A 16,359-nucleotide genomic window follows, 5' to 3' on the forward strand; every position below is an offset into this window, starting at 1 on the left:
ATAGAGCCCTCGCCTTCATCGTTGAATATTTTTCCCTTGATATTCGTAATTTTTAACTATTTTTAAGCACTTCTCGGTACCAAAATTCTGCTCTCATTAGCGACCACGGGATAGGGCGACTCAGCCCGTTAAATCCCACAATGGATCTGCACATGAACAACCAAAGGAAGCATCAAGTTGATACAAAATAAATACATACTAAACATAGCACAACGCTCACTCTACCCCCTGACAAAACCAAGGCATGACATCCACAAGGAGTAGGCCTAGCATAATATGATAGAAGATCTGAAGCTAGTCACTAACCAACTGCTCCAACACAGCCAAACTAAAAAGAACTGTCAAAGAGGTTGCCCTAAGTGGTGGTCTGAACTACCTACCTAACTAAGGATAACACATCTAGGAGCTCCTACTAGGCGAGGACTCCTATAGCCTGATCAAGAAGTATTTTCTTTCAGCACATTGCCTCTTTTAGGGTTTTTATGTTTCATACTCGGGTATGTAAAAAGGAGGGAGCTAAGCGTAGTGACCCAAGGAGAACAAGGCATCGGCCTCAGGTCCTGTCTCGATACCCAAGAACCTACCAAGCCCTCGCAAGGCGACACTTAATCCTTTTCTGACGCTCACTTTTATTTTCGCTCCAACCTTCCTGAATTTCTTCTTTTTTTCCAGCAAGATGCCACCCCTAGGAAGACAAGGCATCGGCCCCAGGTCTGACTCGTCCCCAGGAACCTACCAGGCCTTCGCAAGGCAATGATCAACTGCATATAAATTTCCATTTCGTTTCTTCTCTATTTTTAGAGGGGTTAGAACCCCTTTTTACACACCTCTGTATATTTTTATTAGCTTTAAGATATTCAGGGTTGTTTTTTTCCTTTTATCATCTTTATTTTTCTTCTCCGGGCTTCGCTAACTGCCTCACAACTAACAAGAACTCCTAGAACGGCTGCATAGCAGGCTAGCAGCATAGGGTCACTAGAACTCCCTTCTAAAACAGGTCTTTTGATGCTTGACAATGTCTTTACAGGAGGCAACAACTACTCAGACCTCCCTCAAACATACTGAACCAAAACCTAGGACTTCATGCCTTGGACGCTGGTCCCCAACAAGAAACAAAAAACCCCTTAACAAGTACACAAACACGTATAACATAAAAACCACAGTACTCATAAAGGAAAGATATCACCTGGATAGGGCCACGAGAAGCTTCCATGCAACAAAAGGCTCCTTCCAAGCTCTTCTTCAAACCTGTCTAGCACAGAACTCAAACAAGAAACCATTAACCGTACCTGCACTAAACAGACAACTCGCCCTCTTGGCCTAATGAAATAAAGCACTTCACTTCAAACCTGTCTAGCACAGAACTCAAACAAGAAACCATTAACCGTACCTACACTAAACAGACAACTGGCCCTCTTGGCCTAATGAAATAAAGCACTTCACTACAAAACTTAATCGGCTTGCTTGGCCTAACGAAATAAAGCATTCAAAACCTCGCAACACTGGCCCTCTTGGCCTAATGAAATCAAATAGACTAGCACCTACACATCCCTCCTTGGAATAGCACACATGTACACTAATAGGCTCCCTCCCAAGGAGGAAAAACAGGCTCGTAACCCTAAACTAAATGCATAAGATTATGACCCATCCCTCCTGCATAAATAGCAAGAGGCGTACGCATAATATGTTGTCTAATCAACCTATGGGTCCTAGATAATAACGGTAGATTAGTCTCAGCTACTCTTTGCATCACCCATATCAACCATCGTATGCCATATATTGCATGCTCTGATAACATACCCCACAAGCGACCGGGTCCTATTTCATCATTGATCACAATATCCAAACTAGGACCACAATTAAAGAAGAGGTCTTCCTCATAAGCAAGATTTGCTAATGAATCTGCAAACTGATTCCAGTAACGTGGAATCAGCTGAAAAGACACTCTCTCAAACTCCTCAAGTAAGGTCATAGCAGTCCGATGATACATACAAAGAATGGGATTCTGCACTATGTATGTCCCATCTAGCTGATTCAAGATCAATTGGGAATCCCCTTTTACTAACAATCAACGAATACCACCTTGTTTGGAAATATACAGTCCCATAATCAAGGCTTTATACTCCACCATATTGTTAGTGAATCCTACCCCAAGATAAGCAGCTAACTTCATCGTAACTCTACGTCGGGGGTCTCGGATTACTACGCCAACACTCCCTTTTTTATTAGGGCCCCTGGACGCTCCGTCAAAATATAATATATACATCCACAATGGGTTTACACAGCTGGCCATCACGAACTCCTCTATTCGTAATGATGGTAATCAAAGTTTAGCATATTGAGAGGATGAACTGACGGCTCCATCCCACCTTCTTCATTGAACTCAACAGGGAGACTCGTCAACAGTCGTAAGCAGTGATGGTGGTAGAAGACTTTAATCTCCCACACAAAGGTTCCGTCTTCTCGCACAATCACTTTATACCCTTTGCTCCACCAGATGAGTTTTCCCTGATGGTATCTTTGCTCCAGATATGGGTGCTCCAAATAAGGGATTAACCGACCCATCAACCAGCTTTAAGCTCTTCCGCAGGTCTCAGATCATTCCTAGCATGGACCTGCAATGCATTTTCCTTGTATTAGCATATTTAGAAGTAATAAGGTTTAATCTTATTAAGATTAACCTTATTCTTGAACTCTACTCCCTGTAGATTAGCTAATAGGGCCGTAGACCTATTATTCCCTAACCTAACAATCTTGTAGGGTCCATCCCATTTAGGTTCCAACTTTCCTGGAAAAGCTCCCTACATGCATCATAATACAAAACTAGTTGCCCCTTCTTAAAGGTATACTTCTTCGCTTTTAGGTCATGCAACTGTTTCATGCTACGTTTAGCCACCTCTTGATGTAATAGGCTTTGCAGCCTAATTTCATCTAGGTGCGCTAAAGTCGTAAATCGCTCTAATAGGGCGTCTTCGCTACCCAAAGAATGGTTTATTGCGAATCTAATGGTCGGTAACTCAATTTCTAAGGGTAAAACGCACTCTTCTCCATAAACTAGTTTGAACGGCGTGTGGCTGGTGGCTCGCTTGAACGTGGTATTATATGCCCATACTGCCACGTACAACTTCTTGTCCCAGTCACGTTTCTTTTCAAATACGACTTTCGATAGGATACCCACAAGTTGCTTGTTGGTACTTTCAACCTGCCCATTTGCCTGCGGATTATAAGGAGTCGTTTTATTGTGCTTGATTTGGCAAGCTTCTGTCAAGCTTCTAATCACTTTGTTCAGGAAATGGGTTCCACGATCCGACACTAATTCTTTCGGGGGACCAAAATGGCATATTATTTGCTCTAAAAGGAAACTAGCAGTTTCTTTAGCATCATCTTTCCTTGTTGCACGTGCTTCTGACCACTTTGTGAAGTAGTCAGTTGCTACAATAATATACCTCTTTTGCGCAGTCGACAACAGAATAATAGGACCCACAAAGTCTATTCCCCACTTCTCAAATGGAAGTATCACCATAATAGGGGTGAGTGGTATTTTCCTATTCTCTCGACTATCATGTCGTTGACAAATATCCCATCTCTTCACATACGCGAACGCATCCTGGAAAATGGCAGGCCACCAGTAACCTGCTCTTAAAGCCTTTTGTGCTGTAAGCCATCCAGCAAAATGGTCTCCGCAAGCGGAATCATGGCACTCTTCCAAAATGAATGGCACCTCGTCAGGCATCACACATCGGCGATAGATGTCATCAACCCCTTGCTGATATAATGTACCTGCGATCAAGGCAAACTTTAATGCCCGCTGCTTAATTTTCCTTCTCTCGGCTTTAGATAGTTCGGATCTAGCCTCTCCTGTCGATAAATAATGTGTTATTGCAGCATACTAGGAGGGAATAGATGCCGTATCTATCTTAAATAACGACTCCATGTCACTACCTTCAGGCATAAATTCTTTTGGCTTCCCAAAGTCCACAAGACATTCCACAATACCTTATAACCTTGGTGGCTTACTCCTGATCTCATAATCAAACTCCTGCAAAGTGATTAACCACTTCGCTAGATGATCAGGCGGTTGCAGCTTATTCATCAATAATCGAAGCCCCTCCGCCTTTGTATAAAGCACAACTTTCTCATAGAGGATATAGTGCCTGAATTTCTTGGTCCCAAAGACCATCGCAAGACACAACTTCTCCATGTAGGTATAATTGATCTCTGAAATGCCCAATTTCCGACTAGCAAAGGCTATCATATGATACCACTTTTCCTCCCAGATTTGGGCTAAACAGCAACTAATGCTGTGCATGGTGGCTGCTGAAAATATATAGAACACCTCACCTCTTTTAGGTGCTTTTTAAATGGGTGCTTTTACTAGTTCCTGCTTCACATCCTCGAAAGCTACCTTACAAGGGTCGCTCCATTCAAATGAACAGCTAAAGGATAATAGATTTGTAAGTGGCAACGTTCTTTCTACCAAGGCGTTTATGAATCTACAGTAATAACCAATCGAAGACAGGAAGCTATGAACTTCTTTTGGAGTGCGTGGTGGACCCATGGCAATTATGACTTTGACCTTCTCGGGATCTGTCGCAATTTCTACCAAACTGACCACATGGCCCAGCAATAGCCCATAAGGTACACCAAAAACACACTTTCGTGGGTTTAGAGAGATACAAAATTACCTACACCGCTCAAAACATTTTCGCAAAATAATCAACTGCCTTTCTCTCATGGTGGTGGCCCCTAAGTCATCAATAAACACCTTCAACTCTTCAGGGAATATGTCACCAAATGTCTTATCTGCTGTTCGTTGCCACAAACCAGGCTCATTGCATAAACCAAAGGCCATCACATGGTACGCAAAAGTACCAAAGACAGTAATAAAAGTTGTTTTCAACTTGTCCTCTTCTGCAATTGCCATCTGGTTATATCTTGCAAAGCAATCCATAAACGAATATATCTCCCTACCCGCTAATTGATCCAAAATCTGGTCAATGAATGGCAATGGGTAGTAATCCTTAATTGTCTGCTTATTCAGCTCTCTAAAATCTACACATAATTAGATCTGGTTATTTTTCTTCTTTTTGATCACAACTGGCGAACACCATTCCGTGTGTTGAACAGGAAAAATCAAACTTGCTCTCCTTAACTTCTGCAACTCTTCAAACAGCCTGTCCCTCAATTCAAAAGGCATACGCCTTACTTTCTAACGCACAGGGCGGCTTCCTTCCTTCAATGGAATTGTATGAATAGCCAGGCTGGGAGGAATGCCTCTCAGCTCATCATAACTCCAGGCAAAGATATCGCGGAATTCTTGAATTAGGGACACATAGTCCTCCCTTTCGGCTGAACTGAGCATAGAACCTAATTTGATTGGTCGCGACTCATCAGGCATACCAAGGTCTAGCTCGATAACATCTGCATCTCTTATACGATCTTGGGCCTCTATCGGCTCGTTCAAAGTGATTTGATAGACGTCTTCCGTGGTGGATCCCTCTTTGGACTCATCACTCGATGATGTCTCACTGGCAGATAAATCCTCTAATGTCTCCAATTCTATGGAAGATAGAGGAGCTCTCTCACTTTGCGGGGACTCAAGATAGGCATCAATCACCACGTGCTGAGCACCTCTGCCAAGTATCAGCTGACCGGCGGGTATATCCACTTTACAGTCCGCTTGCAAGATCCAAGGTCGTCCAAGTAATACTTGGTAACTTGGACGCCTTGCAAAAACGAATCACCCTAAAGTCCAACATGCATTCTACATTTGCAACAGTGACATGGACCTTAGTAATGCAGCCTTTCGGCTGTCTCAAACTATCATCCGCCATTATGAGAATTGTGAAGGTATCTTTCTGGATTGCAAGACCCAACCTTTCTATCAGTTCAGAACTCATAATGTTAACAGATGATCCCGTGTCGACAATGGTATAATTTGCTAATATCCCATCAACATAGGCTGCAACCCTTGGGCAATGCTTTTTAGCATGCTCGAACCAGTCATCACCAACTCGCGCATTACCCAAAGGTTCCACGATATAGCCGGTATGCAGGATCTTTCTAAATTCCTTGCGTACTCCTGGGGAAAGCTTAATAAGCTGTAGAAGGTTCACATCCGGCTTGGCTTCGCAAAGAGAGCTCGCCAATTCGAATTCATGATAGTTCGGTAGAGTTCTCTTTTCAGGCCAAACCATCCGCTCTTTAGGTCGTTGAACCGGCTTTATTGCTTCTTTTTTAACTTTCACCTTCTTCCTCGGTGGTTCCTTATCCTTCTTAACATCGGCTTTACTCTCCACGGGCTTTAGAGGTCCCCCTTCCATGGCAGGTTCTAGAACTTGTGTTCCTTTATCACCCTATTTAGGGTTTCTGTCGACAGGCTTATCCTTATCGGCCTCTATACCCTTTTGACCTCTTGTAAGGACAGCTCGCAGATTCGAGGTTTCAGCATCATTAACATGCACAGCCTCAATCAAACTAACCCCACTACCACTAGGCAGCTCCTCCACTATAGTCTTTGGTCGTTGGAGTATTTGTTTAGGCCCTTCTTCTCACTGGGAATCATTTCCTTATGCACGATGATTAACAGGCCCTAGTTGCCGACTACCTTGCTGGAGGGAACTAATCTTACTCCAGAAAGTGGCTGCTAAATGGCCGGACTTTCCATAAATGTCGCACTTGACATTTGGGCAATTTCGTGGATAATGTTGCCCACCACACCATTTGCAGTTAAACCTCGAAGGTGCACCCTCATTTGGGTATCTACTTCCTATCAAATTTTGTTGTTTTTTAAGAAAGTTGACATCAACGGCTATTTGTCGATATTGCTCCGTAATCATGTCGGTATAATGCTTCATCATGTCCTTAACCTCGCCAAGAACATTGGAAGCGCTCGACTCGTAGCCTTGATCATTACCCTGTCGTTCCATTAGCCTAACAATTCGATTAGGCACTGGTTGTTGAACCACAGGCATGGTGTTAGGATTAACTACCTGGCCTCCACCATTTGGAGCCATTTGACTGCCCGTAGGCATCGACATGCTAAGGGGAGCTGGTAATAAAGGCACATTCTGCATTATGTTCCCTCTCCCATTAGGATTACCCATCGCTATCCCTTGGCTACCACTGCCATTGGCCGTTGCCATATTATTTCCCAATGCTAGACCCATATTCGAATTGCCTCAAGAGGCATAGGCTGCTTGCAGTCGGGATTCCACTTCTTGTGCTCACGTAATGGCAGTATCTATATCCCCCAAAGGGACACTACTCAACTGCAACTGGATATTAAAGTCCAAACCATGCAGAAAATATTGCAATTGGGCAGCTGCGGGGATAGGAATAGAGGTATCCAACTTACGGAAAACCTCTTTTAGTTTCTTTGCATAAGCCCGAATATCCTCGTGTGGTTCTTGGCGGGTCACGTTGAGTACACGCAACCAATATTGCCCACCCCTTTCAGGGGCAAAATCCCTTCGAAAAGCTCCATAAAATGCATTAATATTCAATATGGTTCCGGTTTCTAAACCATGATACCATATGGCAGCTCTTCCTTTGAGAGTCATGTTGAAGAACATCATTAAATGTCCTTCTTCTTGGATGCGACAGTTAAACATCAGCTTTTGGAACTCCTTGATGTCGAGTTCTGCATCTTCCTCAACTAGCCCATTAAAATTTGGTAGCGGGTAACCTAGAGCCGGCAAATCCGTCGTTCCTGCAGGAATTACAATAGGCTACGCCATGACGGAAATTGGATTTGCACTAGAAATAGGGGACGGTGAGATTACACCACCTGCACTTGATGTAGACTGCCTTATGGAAGAAAGGGGGGCACTAGAGCTTCCACCTTCTCCTAACTTATTGCTTGTGGCACCAAGACCACTAGCTCCACTCCCTCATATGTTTTAGCACTACCACGCTTAGGGGAATACCTCCTAAGAATTTCAGCACGTCGCCTAGCTCTTTCATCTCTCTCTTGCTTTTGGATATCGGCTAGATGATGCTTATCGATGAATAACGGGTCAATCTTAGTATCCTTTTGCATAAACTACTAATTGGTCCCTAGACAACCACGATTCGAGGACCGCCACTTCTAAGCGACTCCCGGTAGACGCACCACTGATGGGACCTAAAACGGGCTCGCACTGGCTCATGCACTAGCCAGACCTCTTTCATGTGCTCAACAACCCCACGGCCTCGCGGCCAGGAGCGTGGATGACACATACATCATCTTCCTAAACATCTTGCGTTTGTATCACGTCTCGTAGTCCAACTCTAACCCAATTAACACTCCTTAGAGGGAGTCCCAGCACATTGCCAAATAGCACGAAGTACAAACATAGGAGGTCCTCCCATGGCTGACTGCCGCTACCTCACTGCGACCCTCCTACACCTTGGGGATTGGCCTCTCGATGCGTTGCTAAACATATATAACACAACATCGCACACATTTCCACTCAAGGTACCAATTGATCGTATCCAGGAAAGTACAATACCTCACTTCCTTTTTCCTAGACCCAACGCCTAGCCTACAGCTTAGAACAACCTTACTCACTCAACGTTGGTCATGTTCCTCTAGAAAGCAATTGCCATGCATCTAGGAGGTATTATCTGATACCTTTTAAACTTCATGCTTCATGCAAATTGTGAATGTCCACGTGCTCAAACAATTAAGAGAATCAGCATTGGTGCACATGTGGAAAACATTTCTTTCAATGAATTTGACTATTGCTCGTATGCGGCGTTGCATAAACCTAGCACCGAGAAACCCCCGTGCTACTAGGTTCTTATTCTTTAATTATCGACCAACCTAAATGGTATGCATAAAACCAGCAAGCTTTTCATCATTTCATTCAGTATTTAAACACTTTTCATACACTCTACCCCCTCACCCGTTTAGATTGTGCATGGTGCATAGGTTTAGAGTAATGTTTTCCATGTTTTTATTGTATGAAAAGCAATAAAAACTCACTAAAACATAAAGGTAGGGCTGAACTGAGGCTAAACCTCATACTTCAGACCCCCCATACATCCACGAACATGAATCTTATTTTTCCTTAATTCTCGACACTCAAAATTCATTTTTTCCCTATTTTTCTCCCATTTTTCCTATTTTTCTTGTATTTTTTACAATATTAGATGACTAAAAATACAAAATGAGTTGTGGGCTGTGGCCCTTAGGTTCATTTGCAACAAAATCACAAGTTTAGTTGGTGCGTTGTCGAAGGGTTTGTGAAAGCAATGTCGCAACCACAGAAGTCCTTGTGAAATTCCAGAATAGAAGATATCACTTGAGCATCGTCATCTTTTGCCTATCCACATTTGGTCAAAAGCAGTTTTACCAAACATATCAGCTTGCCAACAGAAACTCTGAAATCCTAAAGATGTACTTCCAACACTCTGTTAATCCACTTCAGTTTGCCACTGAAGCCATAGTGCAAGCAACTAAAGCAATTCAAGCTTCTTCCTCTCAATAACACTTTTCGTTCAAAATCAGATATCCTTCCAAGAGTTAAATAAACCTCCTTCCACTGATGAATATTGTCAAGTATTTTCTGAAGTTGATACATGCAATCAACCAAAGATGAAAGCTCTTGTGAGACTCTCTTTTCTGCATTAAAAATTCAGTTTCTTCCTCTTCTTTGACAACAGCAACATTCTGAATTTTCTGAAAAGGGAACTCAAGCTCTTTCATTCCAAAAGAGTTCAAAACAGAGCTTATGCAATATCTACTTTCAAGAACATTACATGGGAATACATTTCAGACAATTCAGCAAAAATAGGAGCCATGAATTTGCAAGGTTTACACCAACTTGCAGTAAAATCAATTACTACTGTTTTTCCATTTCTATTAGCTTCAGAAAGCTTATTATTCCAATTAGAGCGACTCTTGCCAACATAGACATTTCCATGAGGAGCCTTAGCAACTTCTTAAACTTTGAATCAATGCAGAAAACGAAAACACAGTCGGATGGATAGAATCAAAGGACCATCTTCTGGTGGCACAGTTGGATGACGTTGTTTTGTTTTCTCCTTCCTCTAGGCATGTTGAACAGAGCATAGCTTTGGTAGTTCTACATCAGCATTTCCTTCGATTTGATGCAGAAGACGAAGACGAAGTTGGTCGGATAAAGCCAAAAGACCTCCAGGCAGGAACAGATCACAATTTTTTTATTTTGAGAATTTAAAAAAAAACTTCGGAGAGCTCTGTTCTTCAATTCACTTCAAGTTTTGATCTCTGAAGTTGTACTCAGAGCTTTAACTTCTGAAGATCAGCGAGCCAGTTCATGTCGTCTTCTTTCCCTTCAGCATTCGATCACGAACTCCTAAGGAGTTGGTAGGGCATGGCGCATGCGGATTTCTGCAGGGAAGGCTGCATTTTGGATGCCGATTCTCTCGTGAATGCGCGAGATATTCAGCCTTGAGAGTAAGGCGCTCTCTTAATTGAATACTGGTTCTCCCGCGAACCAAGTTTAGCCTCGATGGAAGAGGTAGGTTAGCTTTCGAGCTCTTTGCAAATGCGAAACAAATGCATTTGTCTTCTGGAATAGTGACAGGAATAGGAATGCTAGTGCTTCATAGCTAAGTCACCTCCATACCTCGGAAGAGAATGGAATCGTTGAACCGGGAATGAAGATAGGACCAGGATGAGAGGAATGTTGAAAACCTGGCTATCTAGAAATCTCATGATGCAATTCGTCCTTATCTTCGTCTTCAAACAGAGTTGGCCTCCAGTCTTTTGCATTCTCCTTCCGCTACAGCATCCATCTGATCAGTAGGTATAAACAAGCTAAGCATCGCATCAGGCATTCGATCAAGACTTATAGATCTTCAGTAGAGCACCCAGTGGATCGTCTGGATTCCGCGACATACTCCTCTTTCTTACCCTTGGCGCTATTCTGCTGGATCTTCTCCACACACCGCTGATCAATCGTCATGGAAGTGAACGCAAAACAGGGTGTGGTCGTTAATCCGTCTCCTCATGCCATGTCGTCCCCTACTTGTCTTCCAATCCTCGATGGGATGACTCCCTGATGTTATTTCCCAGCTCTCCCTTTTTCTGCTTCTCTCTCCCCCTTTTCATGCCGCGTTCCTCCCTCCCAAAATACCTCTTTTCCTTTCAAAAATAGCTCCCCTTCTTTTCCTCATTCGTATCCTCTGTTCCCCTTTTTTCCCTCCAAAAAGGCTCTTTCCTTTTTCAAAAATAGCCATCCGTGGCAAAGCTTTTTCCTTTATTAGACCCTCTGAATCCAGTAATAAGACTGTGCTCGGCAGCTGGATGATGTCGAACCTTCACCACTGTCAAAGATTTCAAGAAATCCCCCAAGCTCCAAGTTCAGCGTATCTTGAAATGTATGCATTCCATGAGATTACATCATGAACTGGCAGCATGTCAAAAACACGATGTGCTTCAGCAAGTAAGCCACTTATGCCATACATGTCTACCAGTTTGTTTCCAATATAAAGCTGAGGCAAGAGACTACATCACGAATGGGTAAGTTGTTGAAAACATGATGTACTTCCGCAAGGGAGCCAAATTTCCCATACATATCCACAAGAGAGTTGCCCACCAAGGGCTACAAGCGCCACATTTACCATAGATACTAATAAGTATGCTATTAACAAAAACTTCTGAAGTGAAGCCCTTCATGTGAGCATCAATACTCATACGCTGAGAATAAATGTAATCACAACAACTAAATATGTACAAAGTACCAAATCCCACGCACAACTTTTGGGTGGTTTACACACCTCGAATGCGCAGCAATACGACAGCGTCTTATCATATTTTCCATTTATATATCAAAAACACCCAATTTTCCCATATTTCGTGTGTTTTACGGGTTTTACACTATTAATTTCATCCAAAACACTTATGATTTTCTAATTTTCTGATTTCAAGTAGTTGGAAGACATTGCAAACAACATTATAATGCATAATCATCCCATGGGAACAAGTATTCATGAAGCAAATTGCATAAAACATCAATTTCCTTTGTAAAAATGAGATTACCGTTTTTTACAGGTTGCAGGTTTTTATTTGCCATATCTCGGGACTGATTTCCAGCCACCATTAATTCTCATGATAGTCCACAATCAGCAATCTTCCTTCCTCTTGCACCACGGAGCAACCCGGTCTTCATTGGACAAGCATCCATCATCCATTCTTCTTCTTCTTCTTCACCACATGAATCTGCCTTTAAGGGAGAGAGGGAGGAGAGAGAAATACTGAAATCAAAATTTTTCATAGAGACCACCATTTCTCGGGCGAGAGGCGGCGATATGATTGGCATCCAGGAGGGAAGCAAGGGCAATGATCAGTGATGGGGGTTGTTTGCAGGCTGGAGGAAGCATCCCATCATCCATGGCGTGATTTTCGGCGCCTTGTTTGCGCCCTCTTCTCCTCTCTCTCCACAACTTTTTGCATGCCCTTTGGTTGGGGGGTTAAAATTTCCCCAAAGGGCACCCCCCCTTTGGTCCATGTTATAGCCACCCTTTCAAATCTTGACCATTTCTTGGCCATTTCCCTGTCCGGACTCCGAATCGAGCTCTGGAAAATCCTGGGCATCGGGCTCGGTATCCCGCATTGGTCGGTAACTCGTGTCAACCCACACGACAGTCTGAAAAATTATGAAAAATCAATAAGTGTCGCTTAGGCGCCTTTAAAGCACTTTGGCGCTTAAAATCGTCCTAGATCGAGCCGCCGCCTTCGACATTGAATATTTTTCCCTTGATATTCGTAATTTTTAACTATTTTTAAGCACTTCTTGGCACCAAAATTTTACTCTTATCACACGACGAGCGATTGATGTTTTCAGGCACTAAACAACACTCCAAAGTGGTAGATGAAGATGGAATGATCTGGTAGAATTCTAACCGAGTGTGCTAGTATTTTACCCCCCCTTTTGAAGCCAATGGAAGCATCAGATTGGGGATCTGAGAAGCATAGAGGAATTTATTATTTTATATATGTTTTTGTCTACAAGAGATTTGTCTTCTCATAATGTAGAAATAAACTGATAAGCTTCAACTCTGTGAGTATTCTTCTACGTCTCCTATTTCTTTTAGCCCCTTCTCTTCCATCTACTCCTCTCCTTGAATCTCCCTTCAGCGTGGTATCTCTTACTCCCACGGTAGACTTTCGACCCCAAATGCTCCGACAACATGAGAAGGGAGAAGGAAAAAATCAAAGCTGAGAATAAGCCCGTAGCAAGAAGCCTCCTTTGACTCCATTATGGCAGTCTTATAGAAGTCTCAACAGTGACTCAAGGTTCTCTTTCTAGTCAGAACCATCCTAGAAATATTGATGACATGCCAGTGAATGTAGTCTCCTTGCCCATCTTTAAGGGAGAGTACAATCAGGACCCTAATCTTTATGTAGCTAAGTTAATGATAATGTGTGTAGCCAACAATGCCAGAACCCCAAGGATTGGTTGGCGATATTCCCCGCCACTTTCAAAGGTGTGGTGTTTTACTGGCATGAGAGAAAAGCAACAGGAACTTTTGGCACAGGACCTAAAGTTTCCCTTTCTCACTAAATTCAGGTGTGAAGGTTTTGAAGAATGGATGGAGAGGAGTTCATGAACTTAAATCAATCCTCTGGTGAACGAGTGGAAACATATGTCTCTAGAATGGAATCCTTATACTAAAGAGATGGATCAACCATCACCTGGATTATGGCATCCAAAAGGGAGTTTTTCTTAGATGTTTACAGCCAAAAGTTCATAAGTTTGTGGAATTAAGAAGATCATTCAATCTACAAGCTATAGTGGAAGGTGCAAGACTATATGATGAAGTTGAAGTAAGGATGTCAATGACCTCAAAAAGAGGAGTCTTACCTCCTCCCATGCTAAGAATGGTATACCTACCAAATGTAGTCCCATGGACTGTTCCCTATCCCTATCTTGAGATACAAACAATGTCATAGTACATTGCACTAAATCCATAGTGGCCCGCAGATGGCAGTACCTCAAATGATGGTTCAACCACAACAAAAATGGCCTCAAACAATTTTGCCAATGGAAACTCAAAAACAATAATAGTGGAACCCTACCAACTAGAACCAATAACCACCAATCTCAATAGGAGCTTTGAATCTAAATCTGAACATATGACCCTCTAGATCAACCCAACCAGTCTATGTAGTGATTACAGAGGCTTCCCAAAACCCTACCAGTACGAGTACTCCAAGAGGAGAAATTTTCAAGGACTACCTATGCAATTTAGTTGCAAGCATCAAGAAGGAGTTGATAAATGTGATTACAGAATAGTTGCAGACACTAAAGGTGAATACTGTCAACATATCTAGCCATGTAAGAGGTGGAAGAGATGTGATGTGATCTAATACATGGTGCAAAAAGTTCCATCAAGTAGGACATTTATCCACTGAATATACTCAGAAACCAACCATCCCTAGATCCTTATGTTTGTACTGCTTAAGGAAGAACCATATAGAGGATATTTGCTCTTTGAAAGAGATGCATGAAAGGAGGAAGAAAGATGAAGAAGTCAGATTCAATTTTTTGGAATCCAAGATGACAAGTTAGGATTTCAAACCAAATCCTAGAGAGTTTGGTCCTAATTTCGGCCCAAGGAGGTTTCCCTCTCAAATATACAAAGGACAATAGTTTGGTGGTGGCCAAAGATCAGAATTTGAATGTTACTACAGATGTGGAGAAAATGGACATATCTCACCAAACTGCCCAAACCCTAGAAGATCCATGGACTACAAACCCTTATGAAGTAGATTCAAAGGAGAAGGCTAGACTACAAAAGATTGTCCTAGTCTAGCTCCTCTGAAAGCTACCACTGATATCCAACAAAAGGCCAAAGAACCTACTTCCAATTTGGTGGAATTGGAAGTTGCCACAATAATGTGTATAAAAAAAAGAGAACCCACTGTTCCAAAAGAGAATGTTCCCTCTACCAAAATGGTAAAGTTTAATCTTTCCACAAAGAAATAGAATGATATAGAGAATAGAACAGTATCGAGCTGTCCGCTAGTACAAAATGATACATAGACAGTCACAAAGACAAGATTAGAGATCCAAGAGATAGAGGATGCATAAGTATTTCTAGTAATAGAAGAAGTGTGGTTGTTTCTACTTCTGAAAGAAAGAGGAAAGATAAAAGTGGAGGTTTTCCCATTTCCTAGCCGATTGGAAAAGCACGTGGATCCTATCAAAGAATATGACTTAGTCAAAGACCTAGACACCTTCAAACCAAACCTAGCAGTCCAATAGTTGCTAATGTTTTCTCCTAGCTATTGAAAGAAATTCAAAACTATACTAACCAGAAGAAGAGGCCTAAGGATTTCTCCTACTATTGTCCCTATAAGTCTAATATGGCCCCAAAGCTTATGAAAGAAGCGGATATGGCTAACGCCTTCTTGGATCTTGGTACCCTAGAGATCGGTGTGTGGATTGAAGGATGTTTTATAGTAGAAGCACTAATTGATGGAGGTTCATCAATGAACATGATGATGAATGTGATGATAAAGGATCTATGCTTGCAAGGTATGAATGTATGCAACATATGCAGTGACTTATTAAACTTGCAAACCAAAGTAGAATTAAGCCTTTGAGCATTCTTCCATACGTGAAGACAACCCTCACAGGAAGAGATTATTGGCTGACCTATCAAGTGGTAAAACCAATTTTTTACAGGACTTCATATTCTCTATTTTTTTGGGAAGACCATGGCTTTTTGAAGCAAGGTCATGGACGGATCGATTCAAAGGAACCGTAACCCTAGGCAAATGACCCAACAAAGTGGTGTTGAAGTTGTATGGATAGAAAAAAGGTAATGAATCCACTTCCATTTAATTCATCATGGACTCTTCCAATGAGATAACAAATGGCACATCAAGAGACAAAAAATTTGTTAAATAGATCTTTCCCAAGAAAATAGAGGAATAGTTTTCTGACAATGGGGGCCATTGTGTAAGCTAACTCCCAAAAGAAGTAAAGTCTTTGTCAATGGGTGGATACATCCTGCCTGAACCTAAAATGACTCCTAAAGCCACACCTAATAGTGAGATAGAGACATGGATGTACTATTCTCCCTATTACATGGCTCTAATAGAGACAGAGATAGAGACAAAGATAGAAGCAGAAGCAGAGACAAAGGATTCAATAGAGAATCTATTCTTCTCTTATAGAGCCCCTTTAGAGGTAGAGACAAATTTTGAAGAGGGTGATGATGACAATGCAAAATAAGATTATGATAGCAAATTGGGAAGATCCTTCCAACTTGAAGAGAATACAAATGAGAAATAAGTTCAAGAGGCTACATAACCGAAAGATCCCATGTTGTTAGATAAAATGACTATGGTACCCTTTGGACTGGCTAAGGAGTCACATC

This window comes from Lygodium microphyllum, chromosome 13 (genome assembly GCF_053477565.2).
Source record: "Lygodium microphyllum isolate KBCC chromosome 13, Lygodium_microphyllum_v1.1.10, whole genome shotgun sequence".
NCBI lineage: Eukaryota > Viridiplantae > Streptophyta > Polypodiopsida > Schizaeales > Lygodiaceae > Lygodium > Lygodium microphyllum.